Source organism: Falco peregrinus, chromosome 6 (genome assembly GCF_023634155.1).
Source record: "Falco peregrinus isolate bFalPer1 chromosome 6, bFalPer1.pri, whole genome shotgun sequence".
Lineage (NCBI taxonomy): Eukaryota > Metazoa > Chordata > Aves > Falconiformes > Falconidae > Falco > Falco peregrinus.
Window position 1 is genome coordinate 80,602,810 of NC_073726.1, and position 15,699 is coordinate 80,618,508.

The following is a 15,699-nucleotide window of genomic DNA, read 5'->3' on the forward strand; positions in this document are numbered from 1 at the left end:
AGCCCTAAGCACCCTGTTTTATTTAGTGCATATGCCTGCCTAGTTTTGATCTCCATATATTTTTGTATCCTACTGAAAATTGTGTCCATTCTGCACTGGCAGCATGATCAAGTGGCTCTATGGTAATTATACAGACCAGAAAATGAAAATGTTAAATTACGCCATGACAAGTTAAAATGAAATTAACATCTCTTATGATTAACCAACATATTCTTCCTGCCTTCAGAGTCCACAGGCATAGTTTGGGGTGTTCTGCAATATGGAGAGGTAGGATGAGGGACTTGGTGGCAAAATTCCAAAGTTATGGGTGTTGATTTGGAAGCAGTGCAAGTCTTGCTATTTGAGGGTTTATTGAGTAGATCCTCATAGACAGAGATTCACTATCCAAGTCCCAGAGTTAGTTGTAGCACTGGATCCCACGTGCTGCAAAAACTGGAAGCAATATTCTACCCATGGCCAACATGGCCTTTGTGGTGTCCTGGCACTGTGGCATGCAGAAGGGGATGGTATCGGAGTACAGGCTTTTGGCATTACGTATACCCTCCTCAAAGGAAGAGTGGTAGTTTCACTGGCTTTTGGACTATGCATCACTGGACATGCCCTTGGGGTGGAGGAGGAAGCAGGGAATTGGGTGACAGGAGTTCAGCTGGGAGGGTCTGACAACTATACTGACCACAGTGAAGATCTTGTCTGAAGTCCTGGTCTGAACAAACGAGTTTGAGTCAGCTCTTTTCCAGAGTGACACATTTTGCAAATGCTTTCTGGTAAGGATAAGCTCTAGGAAGACGCTTATTTCAGGGGAAAATAGTGTAATTTCATTACCAGCACTGTAGTATCTCAACATCCAGTAAAGAAGGTTTATTTTCTTAACTTATCAATATGTTCTCAGCATTCTCCCTCTTTCAGTTCTCTAGAAGCATTTTTTTATGTTTCCCTCAGGTGTCTTAAAGCTTCTTGTTTGCAGAACAAACCTCCCACAGGGGCTGTGGCCTGGCCAGAGCACTGACATTTTATTTTAAACCCACCAGCAGCAAAAAGACAGAATATTTTTTGAAGGGAAATTTCCTTTTTGGGTTTTTGTATCCCTGAAAGAATTTCCGATGTAGGCAGACAGTAATTCCCAGCTACATACTTCCTGATAAGGAAACAGCTCCAATAAATACAGCTATAAATAGCTACCTTTTTATTTTTTAAAAATGTAGGGAGATTTGTTTAGCCTTTCTTTCAACAGTTTGAAATAAAGGGACAGTGTAGAATAAGAATCTTAGGTTTGGCATCCATTGGCTCTTTGGGTGAATAAATTAAGATTTTAATCTGCATCTGTATGTTTAATTGTGTAAAGTTTCGATGTCTGTTTATTTCTGCTCATCATTCTGCCAATACTGTAAAAGGAAAAGCCACCTCCTTTTTAATATGGTATAGGTAAATCGCATTTTACTTTCCTCATGAGAGAAAAGGATTACCTGCTTTAAGCAGAACTCGTAATGTTTTTGCTATGTGCCTATATTTTAGTGCTTCTGTATATATAGTTTTAGGTGCTTTGTCATCTCAGTAAGTAGCATGATCTTCAATTGCAGTTTTTCATGTTTACTGTGGATATGCTGTAGCAAATTCATAGTTAGACATAAATTTCCTTTTTTCTAAAAGTAACTTGCTGGGACAATTTTGTGCAGTTAGTTTATAAACCTGAACTTTCTGTGTTCTCCCCACTTTTTCTGGTTCTGTGTCATGTATTTTTAATGCCATGCCTTTCACTTTGGACTCTTGCTAAAATTCTATTTGCCAGTCCTGCTTTGTTCTTTTAACAATGCCAAATACACAGTACCTTCAGAAAAACAAATAATTGTCTACCTACACAAAAATGTATAGGTATTAATAAATATGGTGCAAGGGTTAGTGTGACAATGTCTTTGCAGGTTAGATTTCAGGCCAGCTGTACCTGTTATTCAGATTGCAATTGAGAATATATTCCTGTACACTGGCTTGATTGTTTTATAGAGGATGAGTCTTCTTCATGAATCACCTTGATCAGCACTTGGACTATAGTTAGATCTTTGTTTCTGTCCTATGGTGGGGAACGATCTGTGGGTCTGCTTGCAGGCTGGCAAGTCCTGCATGGCTGCTGATGGGCAGGTGTCTCCAGCCAATTCCCAGGGTGTGTCTGGGGACGGGCTTCTTCACAGGGTGAAGACACAGGGGGTGTCAGTGGCTGGGGCGTCCTCTCTTCTCACTTGCTCCTGTAATAAACACTCTCCCTAGTTTTCCTGGGGCGGGTGAGGTGCCTGCAGTGAGCTCCCTGCCATGCAGTGCCAGTTGCGCCATGGCCAAAGCCCCCAGAAGGGCAAGGGTGCAACTTCCTTAGTGCCTGGAGTCAGCGAAGAGTTGAGGCCCAGCAAAGCAGAGAGGAGGTTGAATAATCTCCCTTTTCCTCCTCCTCCCGCTTTTTCTTTCCAGTGATTCCACAGGATCTTATGACTTGTGGCCAAATCCTACCCACAAGGGCACTCAGCTGCTGTGGGCCCCTCCTCTTGGCCCGCTGATTGTGCTCCCAGCTGGCCCAGAGCCAAACATATTGCACAAGGCTGCAGCTGGTGGAAGATCCCTCCTTGTCCTTATCGTTTGTTGTTTGCTGAAATGCCATGGCAAGGCTCAGTATGTGCCCCTCCTCAAAATGTTGGTTGTGTAGCCCCTGAGCACATCACTTGTACTCTTTCTCTTTGTAGCTACCTGAAGGGGTTTTACCTTCTGCCTCTTGTGCTCCTCTCTTGGCTGCACTGGGAAGGTTGATCTGCACGTGCAGACCTTGCCACAACTCCTCAACAGGCCTGTGGAACATGCACAATTAATACGGTATTAATTAATTATGGGGAGAAGTCGCTGCTGGCACAAGAACCAAGGCTTGCAGCTTAAAGTGAATGCTTTGATGCTGAGCTTTAAAGAACATTTCCATCAACTCAAGCCAGCAGAGAGATTCTGTGATATTTAAACCCTCCCTCCGTACTGAGTCCAGAGCTCACAGTTCTGCCACCCTGCGCACTAACAACAAAAATAGTGGTGGCAGTGGAAGATTCAAAAAGCACGACTAGGGATAGACTCTCCTGAGTAAAATTGCACAAGTCCTAGGTGGAAACACTGGGGCTGAAACAGAAATGTTTTGTCGAGCCAGCTTAATAGATGCTTGCAGTGTGAAAAAAGGCAACCTTCTGGACACGTAGAAATTGATAGTTCCCTCACTGACTTCAGCAGCTGCCACTGTTTTATCCAGAATATGTGTGTGTGTGAGCAAGTGTACAGGTTTGTGCTGTGCTTCTACTTACTCAGCCAATGTTTGGGGGAGGAGAGATGAAGGAATGACTGTGCCTCTTCGGTTTTATGCAATACTGTGAATTTCTCCCCTTCTACTTCCTCCTTCTCGGTAGTGCAGAAGGAAGTAGCCCTGCTCCCTGCCGTTCCACAAACCAGTTACTCATTTCAGTTCTGCTGCTTGAGTGGATCCTTGTGTATTTCCTAGTGGGGGAAATCTCCCTTTATGTATATAAGTTCCTCCTTCCTATTCTCTCTTATGTTCTGATTTCTTCCAAGCAATCTGTCTCCTTCAATTTTTAACCTCCTTGCTGGCTTTCGCTTCCTCTCCGTGCTTCAGTGAAGGCGTTTTGTCAGAAAAGCCCCTCTGTACACAGATACGTCTTTGTTCCCTTTTTTTTTTTTTTTTCTGTGTCATACTTCTTTGTATCTCACTTCCTTGGAAACTTCCTTAGTAGTCTTATTACCTCTGGGCTTTTAGCTGCATTACTATGGGTAGTCATTACTGTGTTGCTGGGTGTGTAATTGTTTAAGGCACCTTGATCTTTTTATGAGAGGTATTTTTTTTACTGCTCTTTAAATACTAATAGGCAGTGGTGACAAATATCATTATTAAATACACAGAGCCTGTTTCATCACTCCTTTACAGCTTGCTTGGTGGTTTTTGCTTGTTGAAAGTAAGTGTAACCAAATCGCAGGAGTCATTCTCTCCTTCCAGTTTGTGGTGTTCTCAGGGATGCAATGCATGGTGTGTGGTAGTGAATGGGTCACATGCAGTAGAAATTGTTCAAGGTTTGGTGCAGAATTTCAAGCCTTAGAGCTCAGCAAAACAGGACAAGGGATAGCACTCCATGTCTGTAAGAGCTGGAACATTTACAGTCCTCCAATTTTTACACCCTCTCTCTGTTTTAAAATCATAGAGAACGAAAAACAAGTGGAGGGACTGGGGGTGACAACAGAGGTAACAGTGACAGAGATGAGCATGTTTGTGATGGGCAGACCTGAAGCAGCTGGGCCATTAAAGGAGTCAGTATTTGCTGTTGGCCGCCTGCCGCACCATTATCAGTGTATGCAGTAGTGATGGCTGAATCACAGCAAGTTTGGCGGCTGATTCAGTTCAACAGAACACCCAGAAGTAAATCCAGATGTCTTTCAAATCGGTTGGATATGCAGTGTTGTGATGAACTCTCCATAATTATGATTTTCTTGTGAGAGTGCTGGGAGGATCCAGCCAGTCCAGAATAATCCTGAGAGCACAGTTCCTCACCTGTGACGTTTCTGGTGCTCCATCATTTGCAGTGAGAACATGCATGCACAAAACCCCCCATCTGAAAGGAGAAAATTTATTTCAAAGCTGAGAAGTTTTGGATTTACTTTTTTAAAAATCTGACACACTTCATTTATCTCTGTGTACATGTACATACCCAGATCCTTCAGAAAGGAGGCTTGCTGAGGTACTCAAGTTTTATGCACAGAGACTGTTACTCTTCCTTTTTCTCTTGAAGCTGATTAACACAACATGTTACAACCATTTCTTTTAGGCAGAGTTGTAAAATTACTGCCTATGATCAGAAAAAAGGGATACAGAAGATGGTGGAAGGCTCCTTCCATGCCAGATGCACTACCCAGTAGGCTCGCAATGCTGTCCTCCCCATGTCTCTGCTGAATTAGGCACCAGAGAGTGAGCCTGTGTTTGAGATGAGAAGCCCACAGTCAACAGAATTGTATATGGTTTGAAATCTCTACGTTAGCTTAAAACTGTAGATGGGGCTCAATCAGCTGCATTTTATGCTTTCTTACTTCATGCACTCCATGGGCCACTTCCTGAAGACTACTAATCTGAAGGCTAATCCACAGTCTTTGCACCACTTTAGAAACTGAAATAATCAGTGTTATAACCTATTGTGAATAAAGGTAGCTCACACAGATAATTTTATCTTGAAGTGGCTGGGCCTGTACTCTGAAGCATTTTCAAAGTACAATTTTGTAAGTCAGTATAATATCAACAGTGTAAAGGCTGCAAAAATACAGTTAGTGGTACAAAATCTGTCTGTTAACCAGCTCTAAATTACACATATGCTTTGTATAATTTGAGCCTCAGGACAGCCGCACTTTAATAGAACCTGACAACTGGAAGAGCAGGGACATCATCTTTCTCTGTATGAATAAAATGCCCAGCGTGTCTTTACCACTTGAAGCTATGGTCATCTACTAAATTAACTGCTCCCAGTGTCGCTCAGGACTGGGATGAAAGTAAGTTGTTCTTGTTTTAATAATACTTTCTCAATTCTTCTCGAGAGACAGCAACTTATTTATACAGGACCACAGCACAGGGAAGTCTCATCCACAAGGGTGTTGTGGTTGTTCAGCAGAAAACAATTACTGATGCGAGTAGCTCATGACTTTTTCTTGTGGTTTTACACTAAAACCTGTGAATGTCCCTTGACTGTAGAGTTAAGCAAAGATATTTGTCAGAAATCAGTCACCAGTCTCAAGTTTGTTCAGCAACTCTGCATTGATTTCATGATTTTGCACCAAAATTGTTAGGAAATTGAAGTTCTGATACAGTCTGGTTGAAGCTCATGGACTTCTAGAGAGGATTCTTAGTACCCTGAGTTTGTTCAAACTCAGTCCCACTCAGGTGTGGTCTCATTCACACTGTCATTTTTAATATGATAGGGGGCCTAGCTAGAACAGACTGCCTCCCCAGTTTTCCCATTCCCAGGAGACTAGAGCGGAGGAATGCACTCTGCAGGTCGAGGAAAAGATAGTTTTGTAAGTTAACGGGTTGGCAGGGAGAATATTATCATGTGGGTATGAAATCATACTTGATATAGAGAAGGTGAACAGCGAATGATTATTCACAGTTCCTCACATAACAGCAAATCCGGAGATCCAAGATAAATCATTAGGCAACATGTCTAAAGAAACAAGAATGAGGATGCATCACTATGTGAAAGAAGTCATTGCAAGATGTTCTAAGAGCTGAACGTGTTAATGGATCTGGTAAAAAGGAACCAGATAAACCTGTGGAGAGAGGGGTAGGCCATTTGGTCAGTATGGAAACAGTGGCCTGGATGCAACCAACCACAGCTCATGATGTCCTTAAATCACAGATTACCAGAGACTAAGATAAGTAATACATATTATAGGCGAGCTTGCTTAATGTTTCCTTAGTCCTTACACTTTTTGCTTATGCAGCCATTTCTGAAGAAGACACTTGGCTAGACGGGTCGGCGATCTCTTCTAGGATGGTGGCTTTTACATTTTACCCCATCTCATTATCATCTCCAGTGATTTGACAGTAATGTGGATGCCATCCAAGCAGATATATGTTCAGTATGCATATGCAATGCCAGGGGGCTCTTTTAGGTGATAACTAACTCATCAGCTAGAGGCCACGGATAAAAGTTAAGTGGGGGGATTTGCCTTTAAGCAATTCTGACAAAAGTCTCTTTACACAACAGCTGACTGAATCACTGAATGTAATGCCAAGGGCAGCAACAGAAAAAAAAAAGTCATGTAAATTAGCTGGCGAGGGAACAGGGCAAAGCTATCTGGTGAAGGAGGGAATGGGAGAGGAGGGCAGGCAGCCACCTGCTGGAGCTTCAGCTTCAAGGACCAGATCTTCCCCATCAAGTGTTTGAAAAACAAATTTTGAAGTTGAGACTGAGGGGAAAACGTGGAAGTCTCTCTCCCTAGCGTACAGGCCTCCAGTGGATTGTGGTCACCCCCGTATGCAATTCTGTTATCTCTGCCTAGCGTTTGTTTCTCCCACATGCCCTCAAAGACGCGCTTTCATTTTCCTGCTGTTGTCCAGTCCAAGATCCAGTTTGGCCTGTGCCCTTTCTATGGCCTTGTCTTGTCCATGTAACACAAATTTCAATTCTGCTTCCTCTCTTGCCCCAACCAACAGTTTGGGTTTCTGGGCACAGTCATTAAAAAAAGTTATTATTCAGTATTAACTTGCAGTTTGAAATGGTAAATTAAAAACTAACTGGAGGTCTGGCAGTGTTTCTGATCTGTGTCCCCTTTCCTGAGGTGCTCCATAAAATACTGTCTGTTGTTATTCACTCTGGCCTGGATGTTCTTGGCTCTCTCCCACTTAATGATTCACAAGATGTCTGTGAGATTCATTTTTGTAAATGTGGTTTCCCCCCCCTTCCCTCTGTATATTCTCCCCTCCCTTCTCCTTTACTTGTGAGTCTTCACTGCAAAAGTTCATTAAATAAACCCCATAGTACTTGTAAGGGGCAGAGTGCAGTCTCCGGTGTGCCACTGGAAGACATCTAAGATACGGTGCAAATTTTCCCCCTGATTTCCAAGTAGGGGATTAGAGTAGTGTGGGAAGCTTTTCTACAGTTCCCCCTCCTCTTCCCCTGTTCTTTCTCAATTCTTTATGTGTGCTTCTCTCCTGAATAGAGATTTTTTTTTTTTTCATAGTAAAGCCTCAGCACCTTGCCTCCTCTGAATGCTCCTGACTGTCTTGAGGGAGGGGGAAGCAGGAGAAAAGCTGGGTGTGGCGGGGTCCCTGCACGCTTGTGCGAGGGTAGAGCTGCTGATCCTGGCATGCCGGGTGCAGTAAGCAGGCAGGGGTGTTTGTGGGGCTTGCATGCCAGAGTCTCTTCAAACAGCTCTGCTCAAAGGCATGAGCTGGGCTCACTTCTGAGGGAAATTTCCTTTTTGGGGAAGTTGCTGCAAAGGAATTTCCTGTGTGGGCAGACAGAGCTTCCTGACTTGAAGGCTTCTTGGAAGGGAAACCGTTTCATAATGAAATGATAAATTAAAGACATACCAGCCTGGTTCGCTTCAAAACAGCTATTGAGAGAGCTCAGGCAGTGCACCATTATACTCCCGCGCAGAATGAAAATAAATTGCATCCTGACAGGATTCTCTATAGTGGAGCATATCCTTCCCACCAGCCTTCCTCTTTCTACATCTCGCTTTCCCTCCTCCTTTCCCTCTCCCCTGCTATTTGCTGCCCTCTCGTCTATCTTTTGCAGCCCTCTCTAACCAACCAGCAAAGGAGCATGATGCTGGAGATGGTTTTCTAATGTAGTCCTTTCTCCATGGAGCAGGTGGCTCTGGTTTAAGGCCTGCTATGCTGGCCAGCACAGTGAGGGCCCTGGATGTAAGACATAGAAATGGCATGTGGCTGCCATGAAAACTGGGTGCCGTGGTTGTGGCAAGGAGAAATTAGGGTTATCAGCAGTTTAAGTCAGTGCCTATAATAAGGAATGTCTTGGTGTGGTCATGAAAATAGCTGGGAGGAAGGGTTGCAGATATCTATTTCCTGTTAAATAAGAGGAAAAAAGGACCTTTGCTCCATCCCAGCCAAGACACAATGGAGGGAGGGCATCCCCAGAGAGCTTAGGCTGTTACAGCTGAGTTTTCAATAGGCACAAACTGGCTAATATTACTTCCCTGCTCTGCACCATCAGAATCAGTTGAAAAGTGAAGGCAAGCACTTGTGGGTGTCTGTGCTCTAAGGGATGCCTATAGCTGTGAGCTCAGGTGAACTGGGTGAAGAGCTTTGATTAGACTGCTTGGGTTGCTGAACACATTGTGCGTGCAGATGAAGGATATGATTTCAGATGGCATGGAGGTAGGGGGAACAAAGAAGCAAGAGTTTCATGTCACCTTTCTCTGTTTCAACTATATAATCTGGAAACTTGGTGGGTGAATCTGCTCACAATACCTAGTTCCACAAAGTGATCTGATGTGTGCTGCTACAAGTGTGGCATCAGCATTTTCTTTTCTCCCTTGAGAGCAGGCCTTTATTCCTTGCCTCCTATTCGGCTGGCAATTAATGGTGCTTTAATTCTTTGCAAGAGTCCCCTGAATTGGTGTGTGTTATGTGTCTTTTTCTGCCAAGGAGGCCTTATCCCTTTCCATTGCTTAGGAAGTTTCTTAGTTCTGAAACACTTAAATCACTGGCAGAACATTGCATGTTTTGTAATGAGTGTTGCAGTTTTGGGAAGTTTTTCTTAAAAAATGCATCTGCTGAAGTCACATGACAATGAAAGAATTTGAGTTTTTATTTGTGTTTTTTAAAGCAAGTTTCTGGCCTGTATAAAGAAATGCTAGAAAAGGTGATTCACAGGGCTCAGAAGTCAGGTACGAAGAACCCAAAGAAAAATTTGTATATGTGTGATTGTATGTATATGATACATTTTTATAGCTTTGGCAGTTTTTACTTTCTCTTTGTTGAAGGTGTGTTGCCTCATTTTCAGATTCTTGGGATTGGTAGTCCTGGAGATATTCAAGAAACAGGACTCCAGTATTAATTTGGGAAGTTACCTTGTAATAACAGTGTGTAATGATTCCTCATATTGTACAGATACACAGTGTAAAGTATGAAATGTAGAACTTTGCTCATTGTGATTGGCATACCACACCACAGCACACGGCCACGATGCATGACAGCACCGTGAAGGCAGATCTGACTATGTTGTGGTAAGGGCTGTCTTACAGCTGTCTGAAGGGACAGTGCTGCTGCTTAAATGAAAGTCAGGAAGGATGTGTCCCGAGAAGCCTGTACTAGGGACATGCCAGCCTCAGAGCTACAGTGTACAGGAGGTCCTCAGAGAAACAGACTTCTGTATGGTACTAGACTCTTACTCATTCAAGTATATGAAACAGTTCCTAGCAGAAAGATCCTGACCATGGCTTGCATTTTTACCTAAACTGGTGAAAATTGTGTGGAAATACTCAAATGGCAACACTAAATATGGTTGTAAGTAGTACTGATCTTAAGAAGACACTTTCTGTAGTCAAGGTATAGATCAGCGGAGAACAGTATGGCAATACCTATTTTGTTTTGAATCTATTTTGTAAGACACCTGGTAACTTTTACTTGCAGTGCTATTGCTTGTAGAGGGAGAGATGGAGTTGAGGATGGTCTCTCAGAAACAGCTTCTGTGCCAGATACAGTGACTGTTCAGCCTGAAAGGGCTTAGAGGCTAAAATGTTAACATTTGCCTAACGTGGATGATATACCTCGGATGGAGCCTTGTGTGGGATATTTGACCTGCTTACTGCACAGCCTGTTTCACTTTGAGTTGTGAGGCACCAGAAATGTACTAGGCAATCTGACTACAAGAGTGAATAAACACTGGGCTCAGGACTTTGATGCTGTCACCACCTTTTGATAGCATTAAACTGATGATTAAAATCAACGTACCACATAGTGTTTGCATAAGTTGCTCTTCTTTCTGCCCATGCTAATGTATTTTGTTCAGCTGATCTCCACCTAAAGAAATGTCATTGCATTTTCTTTATTGCCTGCCTCTTTCTTAGGCTAGGGTGATGTGTGCCTCTCTCTGTCTGTGCTTGACAGCCTCAACCAGTTCTGGGATTTGCCATCCCACCTTCCCAAACTGTTAACTCCCAATATCTCATCTTTCCCTCCAGAAAAGATGGAGCTCATTTCTGTCGCCTTTTTTTTTTTTTTCTGCAAAAACTAAACAGAATTACTTCTGATCTACTCAGAAATAAAACCTAGGTAACATCCTGCAATGTTGGCAGCCATAGCCATGCCAGGAGGAAATATGAGTGGGAGCACAATTGTTGAACTGCACACAGGACAGAACAGTTCCACCAAGTTTATTTTTGGTAACAGAAGTTTGCGTTGCTAATCAGATGCCACTCCAAGCTCACTATTCAGCTTAATGGTAGTGAGTTCCAGTAAACTGTGGGTGGGAGGACACTTAATTTGTGCTGGTTTTTATTGCTTTAAACGCACACAGTGTTTTTTCTTGGCACGATATCAAAAGAGTGCTGGAAGGAAATGAGGTAGAAAAAGGACATGAAAATCACAACTGCATGACTGATCTCTAAGGGTATTGTTCCTACTTCCACGTGGAAAGCCCAGAGATTCCTAGTAGATGTTCTTGCTGGGTTGGCAGAAGATGGAAATCTTGTATTTCACTTCTGGCAATAGTTAGTCAATAGGGATTTCTCTAATCAGCTAAAAACTAGCAGTGATGGAGTTTAAATAAATTGTAGGCAATTATTCCTATCATAGGAATCGTTTCTGCAATGCAAGGTCTTTGAGGACAAAGGAAAGACTGGAGAGCTGAGGTAGGATGCATCTTACTACCCTTGCTCTTGCAGGTGATGTTCTAGGCCTTATCTTGAGCTCTGTCCTTCCATGTAACATGTATTTCTTCTTGAAATGAGAAAGCTGGAGATGGTGAGAGGTATAGCGCATCCCCACTCTGGAACAGTTCATTTCATTATATGCGTGTGTGCTTTGGTGGAATTACTGCGACTTCTCTTGTGAGACAATTAGGTCTCGCACATAGGAGGTTGGCATTCAGCCTCCATTTTCCTTTCATCAAGCTAAGTTTCAGTCTTCTGAATTACACTGACTCCGACCACTCTAAATCTGCTTGCGGGGTGCTTATACCAATTATTTGCAGGCATTTCTCTCACTACACTCTCTGCTTCTCCTACGGTGCTGCATGAAGTATGTGCAGTGTTTTTGAAAGCTCAGCAGATTTGGTCTTGGAAAGGTTGGGGAAGGAATATGCAAGCCAAAGATCATTTCAAAGTAGCCATTCTTTGTGTTCTTTTACTACTCTGACTTGCAGGCTGTCGGGAGAGTAACTGGTGTTTTATCAAACTGGATCTCACCCTGATCATTTGAAATGCTTCCTTTTTCACCTAACTGTAGTTTACAATCACAGATCTATTGCAGCAAGAAATGTTAACAGGAAAGAATTGTAAACACTCCAACTGTGTTTGACTTCCTCTAAATATCTATATGTTTGTGTTGAGGGAGTTATTCAATTACGAATAAAATAAAGCTTTCCAGTCAGCCCTGGGAGAGCCTAACTTTGAGATAGGTTCCTCTCTTGGGGATCCAGAGGGAGGGAGAATTACGTCTGCAGCAATGCTAGTTGGTATGTTGCCCAAGCTGTCACTATGGCAGCATTTCAACATGGCATCAGAGACAGCTCTACACCAGCTGCGTTTGCTTCCCATGAGAAAGTGGATTGGCATGGAGAACTCTGAGGTTGAAAGTGAAAATTATGGACGAGTTTCCTCTCTTGCACAATCCCTATTTGGGGTTTTCAATTTCTATGCCTGATTGTATACAAAAATGCTTAACTCCTTAACTGCTGAAATATGTAATGATTTTCCCCAGAAAATCTGTCTCAGTATTTAAACAAATGTTACTAGAAGGGAAAGGGTAAAAAATGCACATACCTCACATTGCTAAAACATGGATAAGAGTGAATCAGTGTGCTACTTTTTTTAGTAGCGAAGACTTGAATTAAAATTGAGCATAATGCACAGATAAGATAGACAAAGTCAGACTCTTCATAATCTCTAGTAATTTATGTATTTTTTCAGTGCTGCTCTTTTAATTTTTTCCAGGGCAGGTGACAATCAGTGTATAGCTGAGCAAGACGTATTGACAGTAGGTTTACTTTTTCAATTATGTTTCAAAGCCTTCTTGGAAGTAGTTTAAAAGACTCCCTGAAATCCACAAACTAGAATTTGAAAAGGGAATATTTGTCCTTTTCACAGAACATGTTTAGTTCAGCAGCCACAGGACTGTAGGAGGATGGCAGGAGTTGTCGTAGGCTCATGCTGATGAGCAGTCTCAAAACACATACAGACTGAGAGCTGGATTACTTGAAACGATAATCATCTGAATTTCCCTTGTCTTTTTTACACGTGTCAGAGATTCAACTCTGCCCAACTATACTAATGTGACCATAAGTGTCTGGTTTAAATGTTTTTGGGGATGGATGCCTTTCTGAAGCAGGTGAAGAGGGGTGCTCTCTGTCTTCATGCTGACACTAATTGCTTATACCTGTGAAAAACTGTAAGAGACACAAGGTGGTACTTTTCTTAGGGAAATTTCCTTTCTAAGGAAGTTAGTCATATAAAATAATAATTATTATTTTTAAATTCAGTATGAGTTGAGGGAGTGCCCTGATTGCACGTTTCCTGGAAAAGGCCATTGGTGACGTACCATTGACTAATGAAAACTCGTCGATTAGAAGTAGCTTGTTTCTGTTAACTGTTTGAAAAAGTAAGAGTATTTTAAAAGTACAGTTTTTCAACATTTCCTTGTTCTTTCTTTTTTTAACCCACCGTCAGTTGGCCTGTTTACATCATTAGCAGCTACAGATTCATGGGCCTGATTGGAAAATACTGAACTATTCTGATACAACAGAATAAGTAAAATCAAAGCCTTCTTGCCATCATGTTGCCAGTAATGCGGCTGAGCAGCTTAATGCCACAACCTAAAATGCAGGAAGGAAGAGGAGAAGCACAAAGAGGGGACAACAATCACGACAGCAGATCAGTCACTTTTCTCATGAAAATCAGGATGATGCTTTACCTGTTGGTGAGTGGCAGCCCTCAGAGAGCTCTCTAGTACCTACCTAGGGGTTAAGGATGGAGTTTTGTGTCTGTGTGAGTAATTCTGGGAAGGAAAAGAGGAGTGGTAGAATTGAACTTCTGCATTCCATCGCTACTAATTCAGGTTTTTCTAGCATGTGTAAAATCAATGTCCAGGAGATCTGGGAGCGGATGAGCCAGAACTTCTAAATACCGTTTTAGCTGTTATGTCTAAGACTCTGGGAATTGTGTTGCTTATGCTCAGAAGAGCATGACTTGCGACTGCAATTTGTTCAACTTAGTGACCTCCAAGCCTTACTGGAAGTCAACTTAAAAAAAAAGTAGATAAACACCCCCCACTCCCCACACCCCCCAAGAGATTTTTCAGTTTTAAAATCATCATCATGCAACATTTTGTTTTGAGTTTAACTCCAACAATATAAACATGACAAAATTATGCAAACAAGGAAATTTCCATGGGCTGAATTGCACAACTTCAAGAAACAGTCTGAGTTACTAAATAAACGTAAGTGCTGATGTCTTAACATTGAAGGGCTGTGCACTCTCTGTAGCTGTTGAAGCAGAGAGAATAAATACACCTTTCTTCTTCCCTGTTCATTGACTGAACACACAAGTGGATATGAATAGTATCTGGCTAAGTGTGCAATGCCAAACCACAGGGGTTGTTTGGAGTGCTAGTGCATGAGATTTAGCATTCAGGCAAAGAAGTAGCACTAAGAGGGAGATATGAGCAATGCTACTATAGATTTTAAAGCTATGCAGTAAGAGTCTACAGTTTCCTAGTGCATTACAGATTTTCCTTTGTAGGATTCTGTATGGTCTGTGACAACAGCTAGCTCTGGGTTATAATAAGAATTGCCAACTTCACCATGAAGATTTCTGTGAAAGAAATCAGGCACCAACACAGGCACCAACCCGGCAGTGATCTGCATTTCAGCTTTCAGCAACATGCTGGACTTAAATCAAATAACCTTATGTTCTCACCTAGAAACTTGCCCACCAGGCTATATCCTAGGTATGCTCCCATAAATGAACTGCTAGGCTGTATTGTTGTACTGGTGTTTCCACTGTAGAAATTCACATCAGACCCTGTCATGCATATTATGCCTGTAAGGGCACAATACCTTTTTCATCTCTCAGTACTATAGCTATCATTATTACAAGGTTGCTTGACTATGGCAGGGATGAGCCTTACAGGAATTAAGATAGTTAAGTGATTAAGGTAAGTAAAAACTCAGTACTAGGCTCTGACTTAGCATGAATGAAAACCAAAACCAGTAAGGGCCATGAACAAATTTATATGCGATATGTAAGGTGTACAGTTGTCAGAGGAGTGAGATTCTAGAAGAGTCATGCTGCAGGATTAATGGCTGAAGCAGCCTAAGCAACTGATGGAGCTGGTACTGTTTTAAACAGGGTTATTATAGAGAGGATTCAATTTGGGGATACTTTCTGAAGGGTGATGCACTTAGAGGTCCTTTATAAACCAGTGCCTTGTGGCCTTAAAACTCTGTATGCTGCTTGCACAAATCTGGAGTTCTCAGAGAACTCTCCCAAGTCAAGATTTATGAAGGTGCCTGAGATGTGTGCAGAACCTGAGATTTATTGACTTTCCTGTGGTTATCACATGCCTCAAAAACCCTTGTCCCATGCAGACTGTAGGTGTGTATATTTGTGGAAGGGATTAGACTTGAGACCAAGAAGATGAGAGAGAGGTGAGATGAACAAAGGGATTACATGTGGAGTTAGGGAGTGATAGAGTAGGTGCTTTCTGTGAAACCAAGATGGGGGAGGGTAGGAAAAATATCTCCAGTCTGCTCTGTGAAAAAAGAAAAACGAGGATCTGGGCATAAGTTACCTGCATTGGGACAGAAGAGTGGTATATTTTGGCATCACGTGATTTGCAAATATGTGCAAAACACATTATTCCAGCAGAAGTCGATTTTCTGAAAGCTTAGTCAATTAATATGAATGAATCAATATACTCTTACATTTTATTGGGTGATAATCAACTGG

General features: G+C 42.2%; 1 protein-coding gene across 6 annotated transcripts in view; it reads left to right on the forward strand.

Annotated features, from left to right (window-relative positions):
- The window catches only part of ETV6 (ETS variant transcription factor 6), a 140,030-nt gene that overhangs the window by 56,838 nt on the left and 67,493 nt on the right, over window positions 1–15,699 (forward strand). The window lies entirely within an intron of this gene.